At 38.8% G+C, this 23,771-nt stretch overlaps 1 long non-coding RNA gene across 1 annotated transcript; it reads right to left on the reverse strand.

Moving 5' to 3' along the window:
• Positions 1-703: 703 nt before the first annotated feature.
• LOC124266382 lies at positions 704-21,920 on the reverse strand. Its single transcript, XR_006895753.1, has 3 exons — positions 21,909-21,920; positions 19,210-19,211; positions 704-1,109 (listed from the first exon to the last, which is right to left on the reverse strand). It is a non-coding gene; the product is annotated as an uncharacterized LOC124266382 (long non-coding RNA).
• Between the last annotated feature and the right edge of the window lie 1,851 nt (positions 21,921-23,771).

A 23,771-nucleotide genomic window follows, 5' to 3' on the forward strand; every position in this document is an offset into this window, starting at 1 on the left:
CACATCGTCTCTCAAATCTGCTAACACGGCATCAAACTGTTCTCTGAGCACGACGGGGAAGGTCTTCAGGCTGTTGCCTCTGCAGCCAAGCTGGATTGAACGTCAGGTGGTAGCGCTGAGTATCAGTCCGGAATTTCTTGGCTGTTTTTTGGGCTGTCCGCTCCAACTGGTACGGCACAGGCTCCTCTTCAAGTTCTTCTTCCTTCTCTGCTTCGTTCATTCGTGGTGACGGCATGGTGAGAACTGGTCAGACCCACGCTGAGCCTGGTTTATATAGGTCACGTCACCCTATGACGTCACAATAGGCCGTGCTAGTGCGCACCATGAGCTCATGTGTTATTTATAGGAATGATGTCATACCCCATGACATCAGGATGAGAGAGTGGTGCGAACCGGATGCAACCGGTGCGAACCAGAGGCGTCAAAGTGACGTCATCAACCCAGCTATATAAACTCGAGGTTTTCCAGCTCTCCTCATCAGTTGCTCACTGAAACTGGAAGCATGCAGACGTCTCCCGCCTCCGCCTCCTTCCGTTGCCGGCTGTGTGAAACAGATGACCACAGTTATCTACACTGCCCCAAGGTGTCCTGTACCGAGTGTGGTGCTCAAGGTCATCGCCATTACGTATGTCCCAAGAAGACCAAGGACAACAGCAGGCACGATAACAACACCTGCTACAACTGTGGAAAAAACGAAGGTCATCTCAGTTACGACTGTCCACATCCCTGTCGCCACTGTGGTCAAGAGGACCATAAGAGCATGAACTGCTCTAACAAGACCCAGAAACGTCCAGCATCCACCCACCAGCCAAGTGAACCGCCAAAGAAAGTGAGTAAACTTGAAAGCCAACATCTACTGGCTCTACTCCATGACAAGGTCCTTCTCGTTCAAGAGCGCATAGACACCATGTACTCTGTACTTCAACGTATCTTGGAGTTTGTGGAACCCATGGATGATTCCAGCAGCACGGCCTCCAGTGCACCACCATCACCACCCTAGATACCTCGGTGATCTCTCACCCACCCATACCAACGGCCCTTTTCAGGGCCACCCACCTGTCTCGAAAGAATGCTATATACAATGTTTTTTAACCACACACACACACACACTTGTCTAGCCACGCCATCGTGTCCGCCTCACCCCTCTCCCTCCCTCCCTCTCTCCTTTCCTCTCCCTCTCCTTCCCTCTCCGTCCCGTCCCGTCCCGTCCGCCGCTCGTCCGTTCCGCCATCTTGAAAGGCGTCTACGCTCGCGAGATCCCGCGAGACTCCACGCGATCCCGCGAGATCTCACGCGATCCCACCGGATGGGCCCGCCCTCTTGAAACGCGTCCGCCATCTTGGCCCGGAGATGACGTCATCGTCATGCGCGCGCACCCACCGGAACCGGTCGTGACGTCATCGCCATGCGTGCGCGTCCACCGGAACCGGAACCCGAGTGATCTCCCCCTGACCGGAAGTGACAGGATCCAAGATGGCCGCGCCCTATGGGCGCCGCCATCTTGAAAAAGGCGCCAGGGTGACGTTGTACACAACTATCGAGCCCACTGGAGACCGGGTGCGGTGAGTGAGTAAGTGAAAAATTTAAAGTCACTTTGGCAATTTTTCAGCCATATCGTGACTTAAACAAGTTATAGATTAGCAATGCGTAAAGATAGTCCTGTCAACGAAGGACAGTAAAACAACCAGAACATCACAGATATAAATGCAAAACTAGTAATTAAATCTAAATCATTTTGACTATAGAGGACACGCAATATAAAGATAGGCTATAGGTCACCAACAACTGAGGTAGATCACCATACCAGGGACCATGGGAACTTACAGCACCTTTGCTACCTGCATGGACTGTGCAGACTCTTTCAGTGATGTAACAACCCTGTGCACTTAAAAGAACCCACAAATCCTTTGGTATATGACCAGATGGTGGCCACCTGAATATCTGCAAACACCTATTTGCGGGTACAGCAACGTGCAGTGAACCTGAACCGTGACTATGTGTCTATATGACTAGTTCACCCAGCTGTAAATGGATACTGGTTAGGATGAGAAAGTCACAACAACTCGGTGAACCTAGTGGCTGCAAGAGTTGTATGATTCCCGGGCAGTTGAGATTGACATCCAGTGATCGAGGGCAGAAAAATGCCAGCGCCTTGAGCATGTACTAGATACATGGATATGTGCGCTACATAAATATCCTATAATGATATGAAACTCAGTTATCCTTTTAAGAATTACATCTTGATGATGGAGAAACATAAAATCGCTTCATCGGTGTTCATATTGTAGGAAAATGGTCACTTCCACAAAGGTCATCATGGATTGACCATTCAGATTCAATAATTTATTAATCAAGAGCTTAATGTGTTTTTGTACCAGGATGTAAATATGCGTTTGAAACTCCGGTACATATGCATCTATCAGTACCTGAAAAGACCTTCTGAAGTATTTCACATTTAGTGCGAGTAAACACAGAGTGGGGTGTGCCCATTTAAATCAGCTAAAGTGATAAGTTTTAGCAGCTGGTCATAGACAGATCGATGGTCAGTCTTCGTAAGGTTAGACTGCGACGTTTATGTGACATCAGCAATATTTCAGCTATATCGTGAAGACAAAAAGTCATACATTAGGAATGAATTAAGTGTACATACATTGGATTTATATGGAAAACCTCATATTTCTAAGTATCTCTACATAAAGGTAGTTGAAAATGCGTATTTGTAGATTTGAAACTGGCTTTTGAATCTGTGTTAAAAATCGTATGCTTTACCCTAAATGTTAAGAAAAGAACCATCAGATTACTACAAATTACACATAAAAATGTTAAAACATTTAGCTATCTCTAGCTACAAGCTGGCAATACTGTTGCAAGTTAAGTGTCCGAAATGGATGTCAGTTATTGCCGCTTTTGTTTGCCTTGATAACAATATTGTCCAGGTTTTATCTGCTGATTACCGATTCGATTCGAATTTTTATTCAGTAAAGACTTGGGCTATATGCCCCTCGTCATCATTTTACACTGTATACATGATAGAATATGGTTATCCATTGAAATATGCATAATGTTTTACATTTACAAATGGAAGCTGGACAAAACATTTCGGTACTTACATGCATAACTTTATGTATTTACATACTTTTGCAATACTATCTTTAGATGGGTTTGTTAATAATTCAAAAAATTTCAACATACTTGGTTTCTTCCAAAATCACGGTTTAATCAGCTGTTTTCGATGTACTGTATGTTTTGGGCAAATTAAAACGAAATGGTATTCATCTTCAATTACATTTACATCATTTTACAGTAGAAACAGTATCTTGTACCAACGTTGTATTGACATTGATTTACTTGATTTTTTATTCACATTAATGTTTGCTGACGACATTTTCATGTTAGATAGTGCAAAGAATGGTTTGCAAAAACGAATTAATAAAATATAACATTATTGTGAAAAGTGGCTATTGAAAATTAGTATTGATAAAATCAATGTTATTGTGTTTAGGAAATTCCAGAAGGATATTACAGAAATAATGTCTTCATATAAATACTTAGTGTACATTTCACATGTTCTTGATCAACAAGCGAATTAAGCATGATGTGTGTTGAAACAAAAGGTTTACACGTTTTTTCATTTGGTAAATGACATGTTATTGAGGTATTTAAGCTGCCCTATTTTGTCTCTTTTACGACCATGAATGGATTGCTGTGGACATATTCTAAGCCGGGTCAACACGGGATATAACCATTAGCGTTATGCAGAGCTCATCACGACGGGTTACTCTTCACGATATCCGTGGGTATCTATGTAGACCACGGAAGGGTTATTAACGTATCTGTTATTAATTAATGAATGGTATGAAATGATCCCTAGATTAGTGTTCATGTGTATGTTTTTTGTTTTTTTTGTCAGCTCTGCCGGAGATGCCTCATATGAGTTCAGCCACCCTGATATGGGTTGTGGGTGCAGCAATCCTTTTCGGCCTGGTTGCAATTTCCGTATGCTGTGTCTGTTTCCTCAAAGGCCCGTGTATACAAAGGTAAGTTCCACTGCATTGCCACTAACAGTCAGTGCTTATCACAAGGCGGTAAATATACTCCCCATCAAAAGTTTAGACTCACTAGTGTAAATGTAGCCATTTACTTAAGTCAACTGTTCTAACATAAATTTTGCAAAACTTTCCATATTGTTTACACGTGAACTGATGTACTGTAAAACACGTTTGTAACGCTGAAAAGATTATTGTCATGAGTTCAATAAATGATGAACCTCAGTGAAATATGACGAATTCGTAATAAAACTTTACACCAAAACGCAGCTGTTCACATGCATGATATCTGCACATGCTTTTCAGCAATTTCATGCATGATCCTCGTGCACTTCATCTGCATAAGGTTTTCAGTTGGTTCCCCCAAGTTAGTGAAGAGATTCATCTTCGATGTAACCATAAATGTTATACATAACACATAGTGAGTGCTTTAAGTGACTCTAATCTTCTGAAGGGTAGTATATTTCTCATTATGATGACAGGCAAATGAGAGTTTTGTATATACGATTGAGCAAATGTTGTTTTATGAACGCAAAATGAGAAAAGATCTTACCAGAGTTAATTACATTAATTTAGTTAAATGGCAAGAAATACGCTTATCACTAAACCTGACCATTATGTGATCGGTTTGGGTCAATGCATTAACAAAATTTAACATTCTGTTTTCAATGGCATATATTAAAGCTAGAAAAAATATAAAGCAGAGCCACATTTTAAACAATCTTTGTTTAAAACCACATGTGTCTAATGTATCCAATTTAACATTCAAGTCTTTGCAATTTGAAAAAAATTGTATTTTGAAAGCTTCCTCGCATAACATTATTTGAAATGCTGGACGTCCTCACGGTACAACATATGTTATATTTGGGATTACACTTTCTTAGTCAAATGTCCTCATGGTAACTTCGCTACTTGTGTGGCAGGAAGCAGACATCCCATGCGCACTAATTGGGTAAATAGTTATAACTACGAAACCATTTCTATCATCAAAATGAATACCCGCTGAAGGCGAAGCCCATTGTACGACTACGATTCTGACTATATCCTGAGCATATGTTTATAAATCACTTGAATATGTTAACTACATTAACACGACGAGTTATGATGCCGTGCGTTCCTTGAGGCGAAACAGATGGACATTTCTGTCGCATGAGTGACAAAAATATTGTCTGTTGCAATTCTCTATTTTGACTTTTTAACTTTTTAGGTACCCGATTTTGTTTCAGGTAAACAAATGACTAGTCGATAGAAGTATAGACAATGGGGGTATGGTACATATTGGGATTTTGAACAACAACACAGATATTTATCATGTATAAAACTGAGAGAAGTGTAAAACTATATTCAAGTAATTGTAAAATAAACATTAACGCACGAATTATGTCAATCATCACCTGCATATCATAATATATAGATATTTAAATATAGATAAAATGTTACAAATAGTGGAAATCCATGAAATCTATCTTTTTTGCATCTGTGAGGGTTTATAGTGCAAGTACATATCAAACATGAAAAAATGAAAAATGAAAAATAAAACATTCATATTATTAAATTTCAATCTCTATAGTACATGACACTGCTGAGTGTTGTAAACATCAAATGATTTACAGTTTACTACATACAGCTTTCCTTCACAATAATCAGATGGTTATAATAGTCATGAAAAAGCTCATATTTTGTTTTTTAACCTAGTTTTTTACGTTTCCTTGCTGTGAAATGGGTTTTTTAAATTCTCACCCCAAAAATAATATTTATCTTTATTCCCCTTTACATCAGTTGTGTTGAAGAATGTTGTAATGTTATCTGATATTTGTGTATGATATTACACTACACATGCATGACATAAGTATTATCTGTTATATATGTAAACCATGAATAATGCATAAGCATATCAACATTGAATGTTTATGGGGATAAATTCGAAGTTATGGCATCAAAACTATATTTGATTTTAAACACATTTTCTATGTTATGGTAATTCCTAACAAACATAGATAATGCTACGGATGTCCTTGAGAACTGTTGATTGAAAATCAAAATACAAAGTTAGACAGTACTTGGTCGTGGAAAATAAATTGTCAACATATTGGTACCAAAGTGAGTGAGTGAGTTAAAATTAAACGTCACCTCGGCAATATTTTAGCAAAATAGTGACGAGAAAAGTGCTACATACACAATGAATATAAGTTATTAAATAATCAGTCATTGAAGGACTGTAACATATCTAGAATATCACAGATGGTCTAAAACTAGCTGGTAAATGTTAAAAAAATATTTCATTTACATTGACAATACAAAATAAAAATGGGCTATAGGTCGCCGACAACTGAAGATAGATCACCATATTAGGGACCATGGCCATGGGGACTTTCAGTGCCTTTGTTACCTGCAATGACCCTAGTTGGATTTACACCATCCCTTCAGCCGCTGGTGATTGTATGCAATATTTTGCCAAATTTAAAAGAAGAAAAATACTACGTTCAAAAATTGGTAAGTTAAAATTTAACTTTGAAAGTTTTGGGACTTACGTACCCTCTCAGCACAATAATTTTACGATACTTTCACCCCCTTCGAGGATACAGCCACTAGCAATCACAGTTGCTAATTTATACTACAATCTTATTGGTACCAAAACAAGAAGATAATATGCAATTTAATTTCATCATACATATCCCCTGAGGTAGTGAGTATTATCTGCTGTTTGTTGAGACAAATGTCCGTAATATACTGCTTATTTTAAGAGCTTTAAATGGTATAAAACGATTGTATTAAATGGATCAGTAAGTTAACACATACAATTACTCACAACACTACCTGATGGAATCATTCTTTAAGAGACAGAGTATTGTGGGTAAATCCTTTTTTTTAATCTATGATGACAGATATCTCGGCAATAGTTGAGGATTTGTGGTTGGAAATACCAAATGGGATGATAAAGTGGGTTTTCATTATTTCATCAATGCTTTGACACCGAGAATTACACTGTCTCGTGTTCTGTCATAGAAAATGTCCTGGCAATATACCGATTGTTCATGGGGTTTTCCCAAATGTATTGCTGGTTTGTTGTTGATTTTTAATACATGACACGTTTTATGGATAACAACTTCCTTTTTATTCTTACACGATGTTTCAGAGCTAATTCTTTCAGAGCTAATTCTCTAAGAGTGAATATATATAGATAGAAACATGTTTACACAATACAAGGAGGGAGAATGTACAAAGATAACAATATAATTACGAAGCCAATTATTGATAGATAGTCTTTATTTCCTTCAAAATTAAAGATACATATGCATGGTTTAGCAGATATTACATTTTACAAGGTACAAGTGTATGAAAGTTATACAATACAAAACATTTAAAGATATATATGGTGGGATGTGAATCTAGTAAAATGCGATGAAAAACCGTTTCCATTCATGAACAGCTTTACTCGTGATTTTCATACATTGAATCCATAGATCAGTATTTGTCATTTGGCATTCCTCCAAGAAGAAAACTAGTGCATCATCAACATCATTCCAAACACTTACAAAGGTTGTAACATCCAATAGATCAATGAGGGAGCTAAGTAGTCGCTCTCTGTTACATTCCGTTTGTGGACAAAAGAGAAATACATGTTTTACAATATCATAAGCATATGTGCCACATAAGCATTCTTTATATTGTATAGCGAAAGTGCCGACACGGATAAGGTAGGATATGTCATAGAAATAATCTGAATCATTAAGAGCTATTAACCAAAGTTTATTACTAGCAGATGGATTGCGTAGGAGAGCGTATCTTTGGAGACTGACTCTGTAGTTAAGCTCAGAGGTAACGACGTTTGCTTCAAATTTTGAGACTTTATCTCTTACAAGATTTGACCATTGATACAGATGAGTTACGATAAATGTCAACATATTCAGTAAGATCATATTTACAGGTAAGATATAACATATGGTGTAAAGGAGAGGATTTACACTTCAGCATGTTTTGCATACTATCCTTACAATCATCTTGAGCTATTCTATAGTGAAGAATTCGTTTGAAAATGAAACTAATATCAGTGTTAAGCAGTCTTCCCATGAACAATAATGCTCTCTGATCAATATACGCACGGAGTGATACAAGTCCAAGACAGTCTCTGGCAATGACTGAGCACGTGCGTTTAGAGAACCCTTGAACTATTTTACAGAAGTATTTTTGCACACATTCAAGCATATCGTATTCTTTGGTTGATAAGTTACACCACATATTACAGGCAAATAGACCACAGGGTAGCACAATACGTTCCCATATGCGTACAGCATGCATAGGGTGAAGACCACCAAAATACAATCCATGACTGTGGTTAACATTGACTAGCTTTCTAAGCTTTTCACATATTAAAACAGTACCACTAAGGGTAGATTTAGCAGTGTTTGTGTACAGGCCCGCACATACGTCATCGGTTTTGCGGTTAATAACATGATCACCCCAAAATAGCTCTGGGCATTCGTGTTTATGACTGACTGACTGACTGAGTTTAGTTTTACGCCGCTTTTAACAATATTCCAGCAATATCACGGCGGGGGATACCAGATATGGGCTTAACACATTGTGCCCATTTAGGGAATCGAACCCGGGCCTTCGGCGTGACGAGCTAACGATTTAACCACTAGGCTACCCCACCGCCCCTCGTGTTTATGATAATCACCAAACAGAAGGAAGGCACTTTTACCAGCATTAAACCTAAGGTGCCATGTTTTTGCATAATCAGATATAACATTTAATAAACATTGAAGACCATCGGGTGTGCAACTTAATAGGGTTGTATCACCTGCAAGTAGGATACCAGGGGTAGTGTCCCAGGGCAGGTTTAAACCTCTTCCTGAATTATCAGCAGCATTTAACAGATCGTTAATGTACAATGTAAACAACCAAGCCGATAGGACCCGTCCTTGCCCAACACCCTGATGTATTTCAAAGGTATCCGAAATATGTCCGCCAATGCTAATACGTGATTTCATTGATGAGGAAAGTATGTATAAAAGTCTCCACATTTTACCTTTAATTCCAAAGTTGTGCATTTTTAGGAAAAGACCATTAAGCCAAACCCGGTCGAATGCTTTTTCATTATCGACAAATGCACAGTATACTGGCGTTTCTCTTTCATTGTAGTAAGCAATAGTTTCTTGGTGCGTAAATAATGCGGTCTCTTGTTTAATAAAACCAAACTGAAAAGGGTGAGGAAAATTCTTTACTTCTGTTGCCCAGCTTTCGATTCTATTCAAAAGCAATCTTTCAAAAAGTTTACCTAAAACTGGAGAAAGTGTGTTGATTCTGTAATTAGAAGGGTTATCCTTACTTTTACCATGGCCTTTGTGGATTGGGAGTATATTCCCCACACTAAACAACTTAGGAACATATTCATTAGAAACAATATCATTATAAAACGTAAGAAGGTGGTTGATGAGTGATCTTCCACTAAATTTAACATGCTCATTTACAATATGATCCGGGCCTGGGGATTTATCCGCCTCCAATGATTTTACAGTTTTCAATAGTTCATCACCAGTAAATGGACATAAAAGATTCATACTGGTGTCATTACAGTCATCAACGTCTTGTCTTGTGACAAGATCTTCAATAAAACTATTAACAAAACAGGTAAAATCTTGATCAAAAGTGATATCTTCATACGGCTGGGAGAGATCCCTAAAGTACTTAGCAAATAGGTTACAGATACCTTCTGGAGTGTCACAGGTCTCGTTCTCATACACACGGGTCTTAACTCGTTCTTTATTGCGTTTGTACTTTTTTGTAACCCTGGTATATGTATACGTTAGCACCCTCCTCAAGGGTGATATGGATTTCAACGCTCGAGCCGTCAGGCGAGAGCGTTGAATCCATATCACCCGCAGAGGGAGGGTGCTAACCTACTTATACCACGTGGGCGCCGAATGGACTCGTACATTGCTTGTTGCACGTGCGTTTCCTGCACCACCAAGGTTGTTATCCATATATCAACCTCTGCACGTGCAGATAGAAGGTTGATACACAGAAAATCAACCTGCCAGAACAATGGACATAACATACCCTAGTGGTATAATCCTGAATATAAACTTCGTCTGCTTCATAAATGTCCCTGAACTTTTCATCTTGAAGTTTAGTTTTTGATCGGCGATGTTCCTTCCGAAAGATTCTCATATCCTGCTTATGTTTTACGTAGTGAACATCGTCCTTATTTCGTGGATTACCCATATGGACCCATTCTTTACGTGCGTGTTGCATATCGTTATGACATGGCTTTAAATTATCCCTCTTCCAGTAGGGTTTTAAATGGGATTGAAATTTTGAAGCAGGAATACTGATATTGGCTGAAGCATGTAATGAATCAAGGATGAAATTATGGCAGGCTTCAATATACTCCTCTGGTGTATCTAAACTGACATTTCTGAAATAGTTTTCAGTCTCATAGCGATAAAGCATCAGATCAATGCTGTTGGCCTTTCGCCAGTTTAACGTTTCACCTCCATAGTGATATTGACGTACATCATCAGTTACATGCATACAAATAAGTATAGGGTAGTGATCTGAGACAGAGTACGGGATGGAATAGTCAATATCATAGCAAACAGTGCTACTTCTACAATCAGTGTTAACAAAACATAATCGATCATAGTTTTAACCTGTCTACATTTACTAGTGTAGGTGTAAGCATGTTGATTGTCTAGTGGTACAATCGAGATCAGGTCACGTTCCTTCAAAGCTCTCTGCAAACACTTAGCTCGAGGTTTTAATGCTGAGAGAGTCAGAAGGTCAGTATTAAAATCACCAAGTATTACAGTTTGTCCATGATATGAACAGGAATCGTATACATCCATAGCATTATGGAGTTCTTCTCCGTGGACAGTGTCCATGACATTAGACGATGGGAGTCGCACTATGTACACTGGAATGACACATTAAGTCAGCTTAACACCAATGATGTGTTCACTGTTCGGTATATTTAATATCGAGACACTACAACTATCTTGCTTCCTGATGAACAATGCAACTCCACCAGCTCCCCTAGGTGAAGAATGGTTCTGCTGGCATTTGACATACACATGGAAGTCGTCATGAAGATCAGTTAGAATTGGTTTCTGATTGTCATTCAGCTAGTGTTCACTTAGGAACAGTATATCACAGCTATCCAGTTTATACTTGAGTTCCGGCAAACAATTTGTAACACCACGAATATTCCATGTAATGACTCGGGATAATAACATTACAAGAATCAGTATGTATAAATTGCAAGACATATATTACTGTCCGTTACCTTCATGTCCATTATCGCCGTACCATGTATTATTCGGAACCCATTCCCGACAGTTCACGTTTTCAGGCCAGAAAGAGTCGTCATCCATGATGACGTCAGCAGAGTCTCTAGTGACTGTAATTCGAATGGTGTATGTCGGGTTACGCGGACTGTCCCAATGCTTCATCAATCTGGTATGAGATATCACAACGCCACTGTCTTTAGCGTAATTCACTATAGCGACTTTGTACTGACTCAGCATTCACCTGATGAAGGAGCAAGATTTAGCTCTGAAACGTCGTGTACATAATAAAAAAGAAGTTGTTATCCATAAAACGTGCCATGTATTCATGTTCATCCAACTTATAAATGCCTTTCAAAAACTTCAGGTTTTGTTGTTTTTTTAAATTTATTTTAAGGAGGGAGAAGTGAAAATGTGTGTACATATTCTAATGTAATTATTACCAGCTGTTCAACTTAAATTTTCAAATGTATATGCATATTTCAACATAAGAGTTTTGTTGTACTGAATATGCAAATATAATATTTTTCGAGCTACATTAAATCCTAAAGCAGAAAAACAGCGTGACAAAATGTTTAATTTTTGTGTAAACCTGCTCCTTAAAGAAATATGAGCACCATTCCCACAGGCACGAATAATCCATACAAACGGCATGCATACGAACGTATTTGTGTTGAAATATGGGGTTGATCCCTCAACGGATTGGTGCTTGCCAGGAGTTAATCATAGTTTGGGCTGCCGATAAGTAGGCCGTTATAAGCCAACAGCCTACTGAAAACAATGGGGATATAAGTATTCCACGCAAAATTACGTTGGATATTATGGCCCTCAAGGGCTCAGAGCTAAATGCTAGAAACAAGGTCAAAGTCACCAATACCCTTCATTTGAAACGTGGCAAGGTAGTTAATGGTGAATCAGTCAAGTTACACGGGGGAAGGGTTATTGAGCATCTGGTCGAAGATCAGGCCTCCACCTATCTTGGAATGCATGTTCGAGACAAGCTCTAGAATGCCCAGATTCAAGACAAACTTCAGGCCGACTACAAATATCTTTTAAAGAAAATCTGGAGCTCAGAGCTAAATGGTCGAAACAAGGTCAAAGCCACCAATACTTTTGCTGTGCCAGTCCTCTCCTATTCCTTTAGAATCGTTGATTGGACAAAGCAAGACATCCAGAGTCTTGACCGACTGACCAGAATGATAAAGCTCGCTTATAGAAAATCTAGAGCTCAGAGCTAAATGCTGGAAACATGGTCAAATCCACCAATACTTTTGCTGCCATTCCTATATTTTTCCTTTGGAGTAGTTGATTGGACAAAACATGATGGCATGGCTCGTTGCGTTTACTACCGTTTCCGCCATATCTGTGGCTTTGACTCCGAGGTCCATCCATGGTACGACCCTGAACATGTCCAGCTTCTGTGGAATAGGCCCATATACAGCCTCAGAAGAATTATTCTAGCCAACAAACCTGATCTTGTCCTTTTTTAATAAAGCCAATGAATTTATTTAGATCACTGAATTGTCTGTCTCTTTTGACAGCAATGTGATTGGCAAGATTCAGGAAAAGCATGATAAATATGCGGAAACCTCGCCTTTGAAATGTCTCGCTTGCGTCCCAAGTACACTGTCGTCAGGCTCCCCATTGTTCACGGTGCCCTTGGTTTGGTACCTCCTGATCTCTTGGCGCAGATCAGGAGAGTGCCCGGACTCTTCCCCAGGAGCGCAGCCCTTCTGACACTCTCGGTAATGCAGAATGCTGCAGTGTTGGGAGCCTTCACATTCTCCGGAAGGTTCTTGGTGGGTTCGACTAGTGTGTCCAGAGAAGTCCCATTCGCTGTCTGGGCTGCGTGTAGAGGGGGCAAGGGCCCTTAGCTGATGATGAGCTTTACCAGCCTGACTGTGCCAGGATCACCCAAATCCTCTCTGCTGCATACTATCTTTAATCTGTTAAACATAATGATAATAAGTGCTTGCCACTAATATGGCAATGTCCCCGCTGCTAAAGAATGGAATATTTATAACATATTTGCTACTTTATATTTTTTGGTCACATAAAAGATGCCTGAAATTACCAGTGTGTGCATAATCACCCAATGTACATGTAGGCTGTCAACATAATTGAAGACATGGGTGCAACGGTTTATGAGATATCACATTTACATAAACTTAAAAAGTGGTGAAAGTGTCGTGGTGGCCTTGAAGATAAGGTAAAGGTGACCAAAATCGACTTTAATGTGCGTATTCCCCCAGTGTGGTCCTCTGATGACCTTATGTTGTATATAATTGATTTCCTTGTACATATTCATACCCCAAACAGAAGCACTGTACTTAATTTGTAATAGAAAGGAGTACAAGGTCAGTAGGACTGAAAAGTCAAAAGATGTAATAATCTATTTTAGTCTAATCAGAAAGATATATTAGACCTAGTATATTAGACTTGGAAAACCCGGATTCGATTCCCCACATGGACACAATGTGTGAAGCCCATTTGTGGTGTCCCTGCCGTGATATTGCTGGAATATTGCAAAAAGCGGCGTAAAACCAATCTCACTCACTCACTCATTACCGATCAACGAATTGACACCCGGAACTTTCACGTCGCCAGAAATCAGGTCTGAAGTCAAATTCACAAAATGGAGAGGAGCAGAAGAATTGCCACCTATACCCTGAAGCAAAACATCCGAATTCGCTGATGACTCATCAGAAAAAGGCAAAATATCCTTCAAAATCAGAGATTGAAGAGCTCCAGTATCCCTCAAGATAATAATAGGCCGTGGGGTAGGATTACCTCCCATACGCGACACAGAACCCTAGGAAACAAAGGGCAAATGCTCCCTCCGAACTACTGAATCTGGGGACTTACACTCACAAATAAAACTCTCCTCAGAACCACCTGGAAAGAAAGGCTTAGGTGCAATAGACAGAAAAGCATTTGGTGAACTTGCAGCCTGATTTTTAAACTGGAGTTTGTAACATGCAGACATCAAATGACCTGGCTTTTTACAATATGCACAAACAGGATCAGAACCACTGGTAGTCTTAGGCTTAGACTGAAAAGAATGTGACTGCTTGTCAGAAGAGTTTGAACCTGTTTAACACCACTGTAACCTGCATGTCCTGAAGTCTTACCCAGGGAAAAGCCCTTTTGGCCAGAAACCTTGGTATTACCCGTAGACCTAAAAGAACTCTTGTGAGTCAAACAATAACCATCTGCCAACATTGCTGCCTCATGTAATTCATCACCCTTATGTTCACCAAAATAAGTCTTGAGTTCAGAATGAACACTCTGCTTGAAATGCTCCATCAAAACTAACTGTCTCAAACCATCAAAATCTGTGACTTCCCTAGACCTACACCACCTATCAAACAGTTTCCTTTTCTCCAGCAAACTCTACAAAAGTCCTATTGTCCCTTTTATGAGCATTTCTGAATTTCTGATGATAAGCTTCAGGCACTAACTCATAAGCTTTCAAAAGTGTCTTTTTGACAAGATCATAGTCTGAACTTTGCTGTATCGACAAGGCCGAATAAGCATCCTGAGTTTTACCTTTTCAAAATGTAGAAAGTATTTGTCTACTTTCTTCTCATTAAAAGGGGGTACAAGTCTTGCGTGCCTTGCAATGTCAGAAGAGGAATGGTTTTGAGGGATGAGTAGGGTTTTCAAGCTTTTTCAGTTCAATCTTTCTGTCAATTACCAACTCCGAGGCGCTATCAAACACAGCCCACACTCAAAACATTGTGACCCATAATAGTTATCACTTAATCAATGATATCACTAATTACAAAAAAGACACACTCTCGTAACACATGCATAAACAACACTAAATGGGACCACAACCAAGTGTTGATAATTATATGTACACAGCATGTTCTGACAACAGCTTAGTTGTTGTTATCGACAAAGCTGTTTGCTTCATTATTGACTCACCAACTTGAGAATGTCGATCAAACAACTAACTGATGATTATATTTTGCTATGAGTACTGCCTTTTATCTTGCAATAAGTACGTCTCCGATTCAGGAAACAACAACAAATCTTTGATTTACATTCATTATGCTTGTTGTGACATAAAATATACTGCCAGGGCAATACTACTGATGTGCTTGATATGATATCCTTCTGCCGGTGAAGTACACTATCTTTGCAGTTTCCATAAGGAGTGACGCATGTCACACTGAGGTTAAAACATTAAGTAAAACCGGTAAGTCTATTTCTATAATCCTCAGAAATCACGGCTAGGAACAAATGTTGTTTGAAGGCTGTTGACACCAAAGGTTGGACATGCTGGAATACATTTCTCGACAGTAAGGGGAAGTAGACTAATGGAAAATTGAAGTCGTACTCTTGTCATAGAGTCTTGTTGCAAATATTAAACCATTTTACTGGGTTTTCATCTTTATTTCTGGGTACTTGTTTGCACATAAATGATTGGTATCATAGTACACACATCATACCTGAAGTGTGAATTCAACGTCTTGGCCAAATTTTCTTGTTTAGATTTGACCATTCCGAGCAGACATTCCGATTGATATGCACTAAGCACAGATCAGTGAGAAGGTCAGATGACATTTGATTTCAGTTTTGAATATTGTCCTAAACCTTTGGTGAAAGCTGAAAAGAGAAACGCCCTCAGCCTTATGAATGAATAAATGAATGAATGAATGTCTTTATTTCCTCCAGATAGGTCCGAAGATCCTCAAAACATCATGGTTATATAATTATATAAATAACAGAATACTCAACAAACATACACACACACATATATATATATACATAAACATACATAGAATATGGGAACATTTCCCCAAATATATACAGGTTATTAGCAGTCAGGTATTGGCTAGATTATTACCACAAGTAATTGAGAATATCTTTTAGTTTATACAGATACTTTGAGAATTCTAAAATAGTGAAATGCCTTGTTATTTCATCAATATCATTGTTATTGGCACCAAGAAAGAATGCCAGCATGTCATGCTCTTCCATCATCTCTATTTTGATATACATGTCAATATCAAGATTATCGATTAGAGTTGAGAAAAATACATCTCTCTCTGAAAGTAGAGATACACAGTTTAGTAGAACATGGTGATAGAAATCGTTAGCGAAGGTATTACATTTTTTACATTCTTTTGATAGTTTGCTTCCGGATCCAATCCTTATTACATATTGCAATTCTTCTCTCAGTTCTGGATATAAAAATACCATGCTGTATAACACATGAGGTGAAAGTGATGTATGGATTTTAGAATATCTAGACAAGTCAGCTCTGCATGATAGTTTATATTTCCAAGCTTCTTCCTCGTGGTTACTGATTTCATTTACTACAATCTTTCTCCACTTATGTTTCGCCGGGAATTCTCCTGTGCAGATGTAGTCAAATACATAATGAAGTAAGTTATATTTCTTAGCTGTTGAAAGAAGTACTCCACATAAACTGTCTAAGTTCTTGGTATGAGAATAATAGAGTGAGGTAGATGCACAAAAGATTGTTTTACAGATTGGGACACATGATAAGTTACAGAGACGCCCAAGCAGCTGTAGTCTGCATTTATCTATATAGCCGACCATGCTCCAGAGTCCTAGATCAGCAATGGTGGCGTCAGTAGGAGAGCGTTTATCAAAACCTTGTACAATCCTGGCAAAGTAGCGCTGAGTGCTTTCAGTTAGTTCAAGGCCTTTACCATGGAGATTGGGTAGTAATTCACAGCCATAAAAACTCGTTGTTAATATCATTCTTTTCCATATCTTACTACTTGAATACTGATGCAAATCCCTACTGTTTAGACCAACAGAGAGGAGGGAATTAACAGCTGCGCCTTGCTTTAGTACAGCTCTCCTCAATATATAGTTTAAAAGAAAGATTACTTTGGAGAAGAACACCCGCGTACTTTACACTATCAGACAGGGGTATGTCATGATCTCCAAGATGATAAGCATGCATACGCATTAGTTGCTTCTTTTTTTGAAACACCACAATGTTACTTTTTGATGCATTATAGGTTAATCGCCATTTGGATGCGTAATTAACAACTGTGTCTAAAGCTAGTTGTAGACTTTTAGGGCTGTAACTAATAAGTGTAGTATCATCAGCAAGTAGTACACATGGCAATCTAACGTTATATATACATATTCCAGTGTCTACCTGCCGGAGCTCAGTTATGAGGTCATTTATGTACACGAGAAATAACCAAGCTGAGATAACTCTACCCTGACCGATGCCTTGTTTAACAGAAAAGGTATCAGACTGTTCACCCTTATACTGGACGCAAGCATACATAGAAGTGTAGCAGTGACGTAGCAGAGACCACATTTTACCTCTTATACCCAGATGATAAAGCTTAACAAAGAGACCCGATTGCCATATTCGGTCAAAGGCCTTCTCGTTATCTAGGAATGCTGTGTAGATACATGACCCCCTATTAAGATAGGTTTGCACACATTCAATAAGGGTAAATAGCGACATGATAGCGCCATGTAAGGCAGTAAGGGGAAGTAGACTAATGGAAAATTGAAGTCGTACTCTTGTCATAGAGTCTTGTTGCAAATATTAAACCATTTTACTGGGTTTTCATCTTTATTTCTGGGTACTTGTTTGCACATAAATGATTGGTATCATAGTACACACATCATACCTGAAGTGTGAATTCAACGTCTTGGCCAAATTTTCCTGTTTAGATTTGACCATTCCGAGCAGACATTCCGATTCATATGCACTAAGCACAGATCAGTGAGAAGGTCAGATGACATTTGATTTCAGTTTTGAATATTGTCCTAAACCTTTGGTGAAAGCTGAAAAGAGAAACGCCCTCAGCCTTATATTTGACATTATTTGATAAACCAGTCATATCAAGTTCTTTTATCAAAAATTTACTGTCATATAAAACCTCTCTGCGTGAAGATTAGAAGAGACACCAGGTGAACATGTTAATCTTTGCCTAAAGTACGTTTGAGTACGCAAAGAATTTAAACTAGATTTCTGAATTGTAAGAACTAAATAATAGAGGAGATCGGAATTCAAGCACAAAGAAGTGTTATCCATAAAATAGTTATCGTTATTTTGGTCACCACCTGCTAGAATGATGCTCAAACAATGATTAATTCTTTTTCAAGGTTCGTTTCAGAGAATAATATGTAGTTGCATATGTTTCGGAAATGGCATACTTTGTATGTATTTGTGTGTTTCAGAGACATGACAGCGGACAGAGAAGGTGTCAAAGTACATCTAGGTTCACCAAAACCCCCTTCACATGATTACTGCGATGTCGACGAGGGTGACGATGGTCCAGTAATTGTGTACCTTTAGTACAGGATCCAATAAGAACAACGATTGAGTACAGCGCCGGAGAAAGAGGATATGTTGGTGTTTGTTTCTTCGTGTAATGTGTGTTTGTTTTTTATGCCCCCGCCATATATAGAATTTTGTTCTATTCAGCCGGTTCGTGCCATCCAACAGGGGATGTACGTTATCCACTTCTCCTCAAAAACTACTTTATGGAATTCATTTAGATTACACATGTGCTTTATAGGGACTCTAAAGGCGTGCATCTCATATTTTGATTTTGTATTTTATTTATTTTTCCAATTTTAATGCCCTTTGAACTTAGATACATTTTGTTGAATTTCTCTCTGAATATAGTGTTGTAGGGGATGAAGTCTATCCACTTCTCCACAAAAGCTGCTCAACAGAATTGATTGAGCTTCTACGTGTGTTTCATTGGAACTCTAAAGGTGTGCATATCATACCTTGTTCATCCAATTTCTTAATTTTTTCCTTTTACATATGTTTGAACTTAGTTTATATTTTGTTCTATTCAGCCTGTTCGTTCCATCCAACAGGTGGTGTACTTTATCCACTTCTCCTCAAAAACCACTGCACAAAACTCATTTAGCTTACACATGTCTTTTATAGAGACTCTAAAGATGTGCATCTCATATTTTGTTTTTGTATTATATATTTTTGGGTATGTTTAGAGACATTTGAACTTAGATAAATTTTGTTGAATTTCTCTCTGATGACAGTGTATTTGAATCTCTCATCGTCCGTGGCATTATCCTTATTAGAAACATCACATGAGGAAACACAATTCAGTTACCTATGTTCTTTGTACTTTCAAAATGATGATATATATTTTTCATGATTTTCTAAACAATGACATAATGCCCAATTTAAGTATTTGGATTATTTTTATCGAAGCACCGAGATCATTACTCGCGTTCTGATTGATTAGTCGTATGGAGACGGGGACTAGTCTTCTTGGAGGTTAGGGTTTAGTATTTCACCGATAAATCTCGGTAGGTTCTAAAGAGCTTTCACGTTTTGTGTGGACAATAACCTCATAAGTGTATATATTTTGACTACATACGCTAGTAAGCAATTTGTAAGTATACAATTCTGTTTTAATGAAGGCATTTGTAATGCCCTGAATTCCGTACCACGGAGGGGCACGCTCAAAGCGCTACAATCTGATTATTATTACCCTTATAACCCAAGCTGCCGGTGAGGCGCTAGAAGGTTAATAGTCACATGACTTATCCCATCGGGTACCCATTTTCTCCTGGGTGTACAGAGGCAAGTTTTGAACAAACTCACATGCCTAAGGTGAGACCACATGTATCACATGTGCTTCGTTGTGGGGCAGGACTGAAGTCCAAGAAATTCTCAGGAGTCAGGCGGCCAAACACGCTCACCCATCTACCTCTCCGCGCCCAAAAGTTGCTTAACCGATTTGTGACCTGAGCTCTATACACAGGACCATACGACACACTTTCACCTTTAACATCAATTGCATTTTAACATGAATAAATTCTTTGCATTATTCCAAAAGAAGCTTTTCATTTGGTAATTTATAGCTGGCTGCACGTTCTGGATAAATGGGATGTACATACATGTATTGTTTTTGTTTCGTTTTTCACTTTTTGGCCTTTCTGTCAAAGTAACCTTTTTTGCTCAATTCCATGTTGCGAATCCATTCTTATAGGGACTTTCCGTAGTCTGGTCTTTCTCAGCAACATGTCATGTGGTGGTAAAGGTAATAATGTTATAGAACAAGTGTTAGTCCACATTTAATATAAACTAGTGCTCCAAAGAAAGTATACAGTGTGGTCTACCAAACTTGAAAAGAAAGCATATCTGAATGAACATCCGTTTAATGTCAAAAGAGTATTCAATTCTACAGCAAATTTGCACGATTTCACTTTAAACAAAGTCGAAAGTGCCGTTTGAGTGAAACTGACAGACGCCTGGTATCACAGTCCGAACATTTACACAAATTAACAAGGCGGTTTTTCCTGCATAATGTCATCAAATGTTGAATCAATAAGTGAGTTTGACCACCATTGGCTTCAATACAAGCCAAAATCACGTCGACGTACTGATGACATAAGACGACTACTGGCGTTAGGCATGACCCGTCACCATCCCTGGAGGAGTCATTGTTCCAGTCTTTGAACGGTGTAAGGTGTCACCCGTAGTCTTCTGATTTGTTGGTCCATGTAGTCCCATAAGATCTCTATCGGATTCATGTCAAATCTGTTGACAGTTGATTCTCATTCTTTTTAGACCTTTGGGCTGCCTTCGACACCATAGACCATGATGTCCTGTTTAGAGTTCTAGAGAACAGAAACATTGTCACAGGAGCTGCACTTAACTGGATCAGGCCATACACGTCAGGTAGACAGCAGTCAGTGTGTATAGAAAAGGCTGATCTCTCATTCGGTGTACCCCAGGGATCTGTCTTAGGCCCTGTGTTATTCACCATATATACAATCCCCTCTAGGTGACATTGCAAGAAAGCACAACCTACAATATCATCTGTACGCTGATGACATGCAGATATACATTGCTTTTCAGCCTCTCCAAACACAGTCCGTTAAAGCATCGTTCCAGAAAGTCCAGGAATGCGTTGAACAAATGGATGACATGTAACTACCTCAAAATGAATGAAGACAAAACAGAACTGTTGACTCTCTGTCCTAAACATCTTCGACCAAGAATTTCACTGCTACAAATCGAGTTTGGTGTTTGTGAGATCACACCACGCTCTGAAGTACGAAGCCTTGGAGTCATTTTAAACAGTCAGGTCAATTTTGAGTCACATGTCAACCTCATCTCCAGCGAGCCTACCATCACATCCGCAACATTGGACGTATCAGGTGATATATCAACAACCACACAGCTGCATCACTGACCCAAGCACTGGTAACATCACACCTCGACAGTTGTAATTCTCTCCTCTTTGGAATCACAAATCAACAACAACAAAAATCAGAAACTACAAAATGTCCAGAACACTGCTGTCAGGGTTGCTAGCGAAACCAGGAAGTTACCAGTGAAGTACCATATTCAGTATAAGATACTGGTTCTGGTTTTGAAGGGAATTGTTGGATCAGCTCCCTCCTACCTGTCCAGTCTTATTCACAGATACCAGCCACGTCCGTCGCGCAGATCCAAAGAGGGGCTTCCACTAGAAGTACCAACATCACACACAAAGACCTTAGGCGAAAGAGCCTTTGAATGTGTTGGACCATGCCTGTGGAATAAACTGCAAATCCATATCAAATCCCAGACCACTCTCACTTGGTTTAAATAAAACTCAAGACACACTTTTTCAACTCAGCTCTAGATCAGTGAAATTCTTTTTCTCAGACACATCAGCACTTTTCCTTGATATCAGCGCTTTACAAGTTTTAGTATTGATAGATAGATAGATAGTTTGGGATTTGGCTGGTTTATCGCAATGACAGCATCCATCATTTGATCATTTAGCTTATGTAGCTTCCGGTCACTTTCTGCTGCTGATGTTCACAGCAAAAATAACTTGGTTTCTGCAATGCGGAAATCTTGTGGAAAGTGGACTGAAACTAAGTTTCCACCTAGAATCCAGTGAGTTTCCGTTCTTTTACATTGAGTTTCTGCAATAAGGGAAACTTACAATTACCCACTTTCTAAGGGTTTCCACAAGGTTTCCGTTACCCACACTCCAACAGGTTTCCGCAAGGTATCCGTTACCGACACACCGACAAGTTTCCGTTGAGTTTCGGTTAACTTTGAATCCATCAGGTTTCCGCAAGGTTTCAGTTATTAATAAGACTCCAACAGGTTTCCGCAGAGTTTCAGTTACCAACAATCCGACAAAGTTTCCGCATAGTTTCAGTTACCAACAATCTGACATAGTTTCCGCATAGTTTCAGTTACCAGTTTCAATTTCAGGTTCACAGGTTTTTTATATAAATTTCAAAGAGCCAAATTTAAACATTACTCATTATTCATATCATAAACTCTTGTTAAAAACAATATAAGCAATTCCTCTTTCCTGTGGACAGACTAGATTTTCTAAATCTTTCCTACACTGTTATTATCTTGAAATAGCATGTTAGATATGAATTTTATTTCTAAAATCATGATAATGGTGAAAAATAACATTAACATACAACTTATCACAGTAATAAACCATAGCTGCATCGGACATTTCTTTGCACGCCTTGGCATTCAGCCACACACTCTATGTCTCAACTATCGCTAAACATCCACTATGATATACATCATACAATAACACAACATACAGCTTACAATACAAAAATAAAATAAAATAAAAATTACATTATGAAATTGAAAATAAATTCAATTATATACAAGAGTTGGTCAGTTAGCCCAATAAGGGGCATCCCTGGGCGGAGATCCCTCCGGTTGGTTGGATGCCTCATCCTCGTCCTCACGTTGGCCATCACGAGCAGTGGAGGTGTAGATTCTTTCCAAGTCCAGTGTCGTCGTGTATGTCCTAAGCTTGCTGGACTCCCAGACAAAGGGGACGGAATGCAACTAATTGACGTCATCTTCGTCACTCACGACTGGTGATGTCATGTCTATGGTGAGTGTTGTCGCTACCTTTTTCTTTCGTCTATCTGGCCAGTCGATAGATGCAAGTCTGTTTAGGCCTTGTGCAAGTTTCTGAAAATGGCAGGTAATAACGAAATACTAGGTTATTTTGATAAATTACACAAACATCAATCAACAAAAAACTGAAAATGCCAAGGATGATTTAAAATGAGTAATCCAAAAGGAAGTTTGAATAAAAGAGAGTTTAATTGAACAATTACACTTTGCACTAGTTTTCTCGAAACTCAAATCATGCAATTCATACACTTCATTGACCGAATGAAATATCTTATTTTCTAAAGAGGACACACAATCTATACAAAATTTGCTCTGGAGTTACATGCTTCCCAGTCCAGAGGTAGTAATACGTTATATATATCTGAACATTTATTGCATTTTCTATATAGTAATAATGGTACTAGTAATAGATTTTCATCAAATTGCTATATTCAATCTCTTACAGTTCGTACTGAGCCCATTTCTGGTGTCCACCTCCGTGATGTTGCTGGAATGTTGCTAAAAGCGGCGTAAAACCAATTGTTGAAGGCACAGGTA

Source organism: Haliotis rubra, unplaced genomic scaffold (assembly GCF_003918875.1).
Source record: "Haliotis rubra isolate DU_JTF1 unplaced genomic scaffold, ASM391887v1 Scf1251, whole genome shotgun sequence".
NCBI lineage: Eukaryota > Metazoa > Mollusca > Gastropoda > Lepetellida > Haliotidae > Haliotis > Haliotis rubra.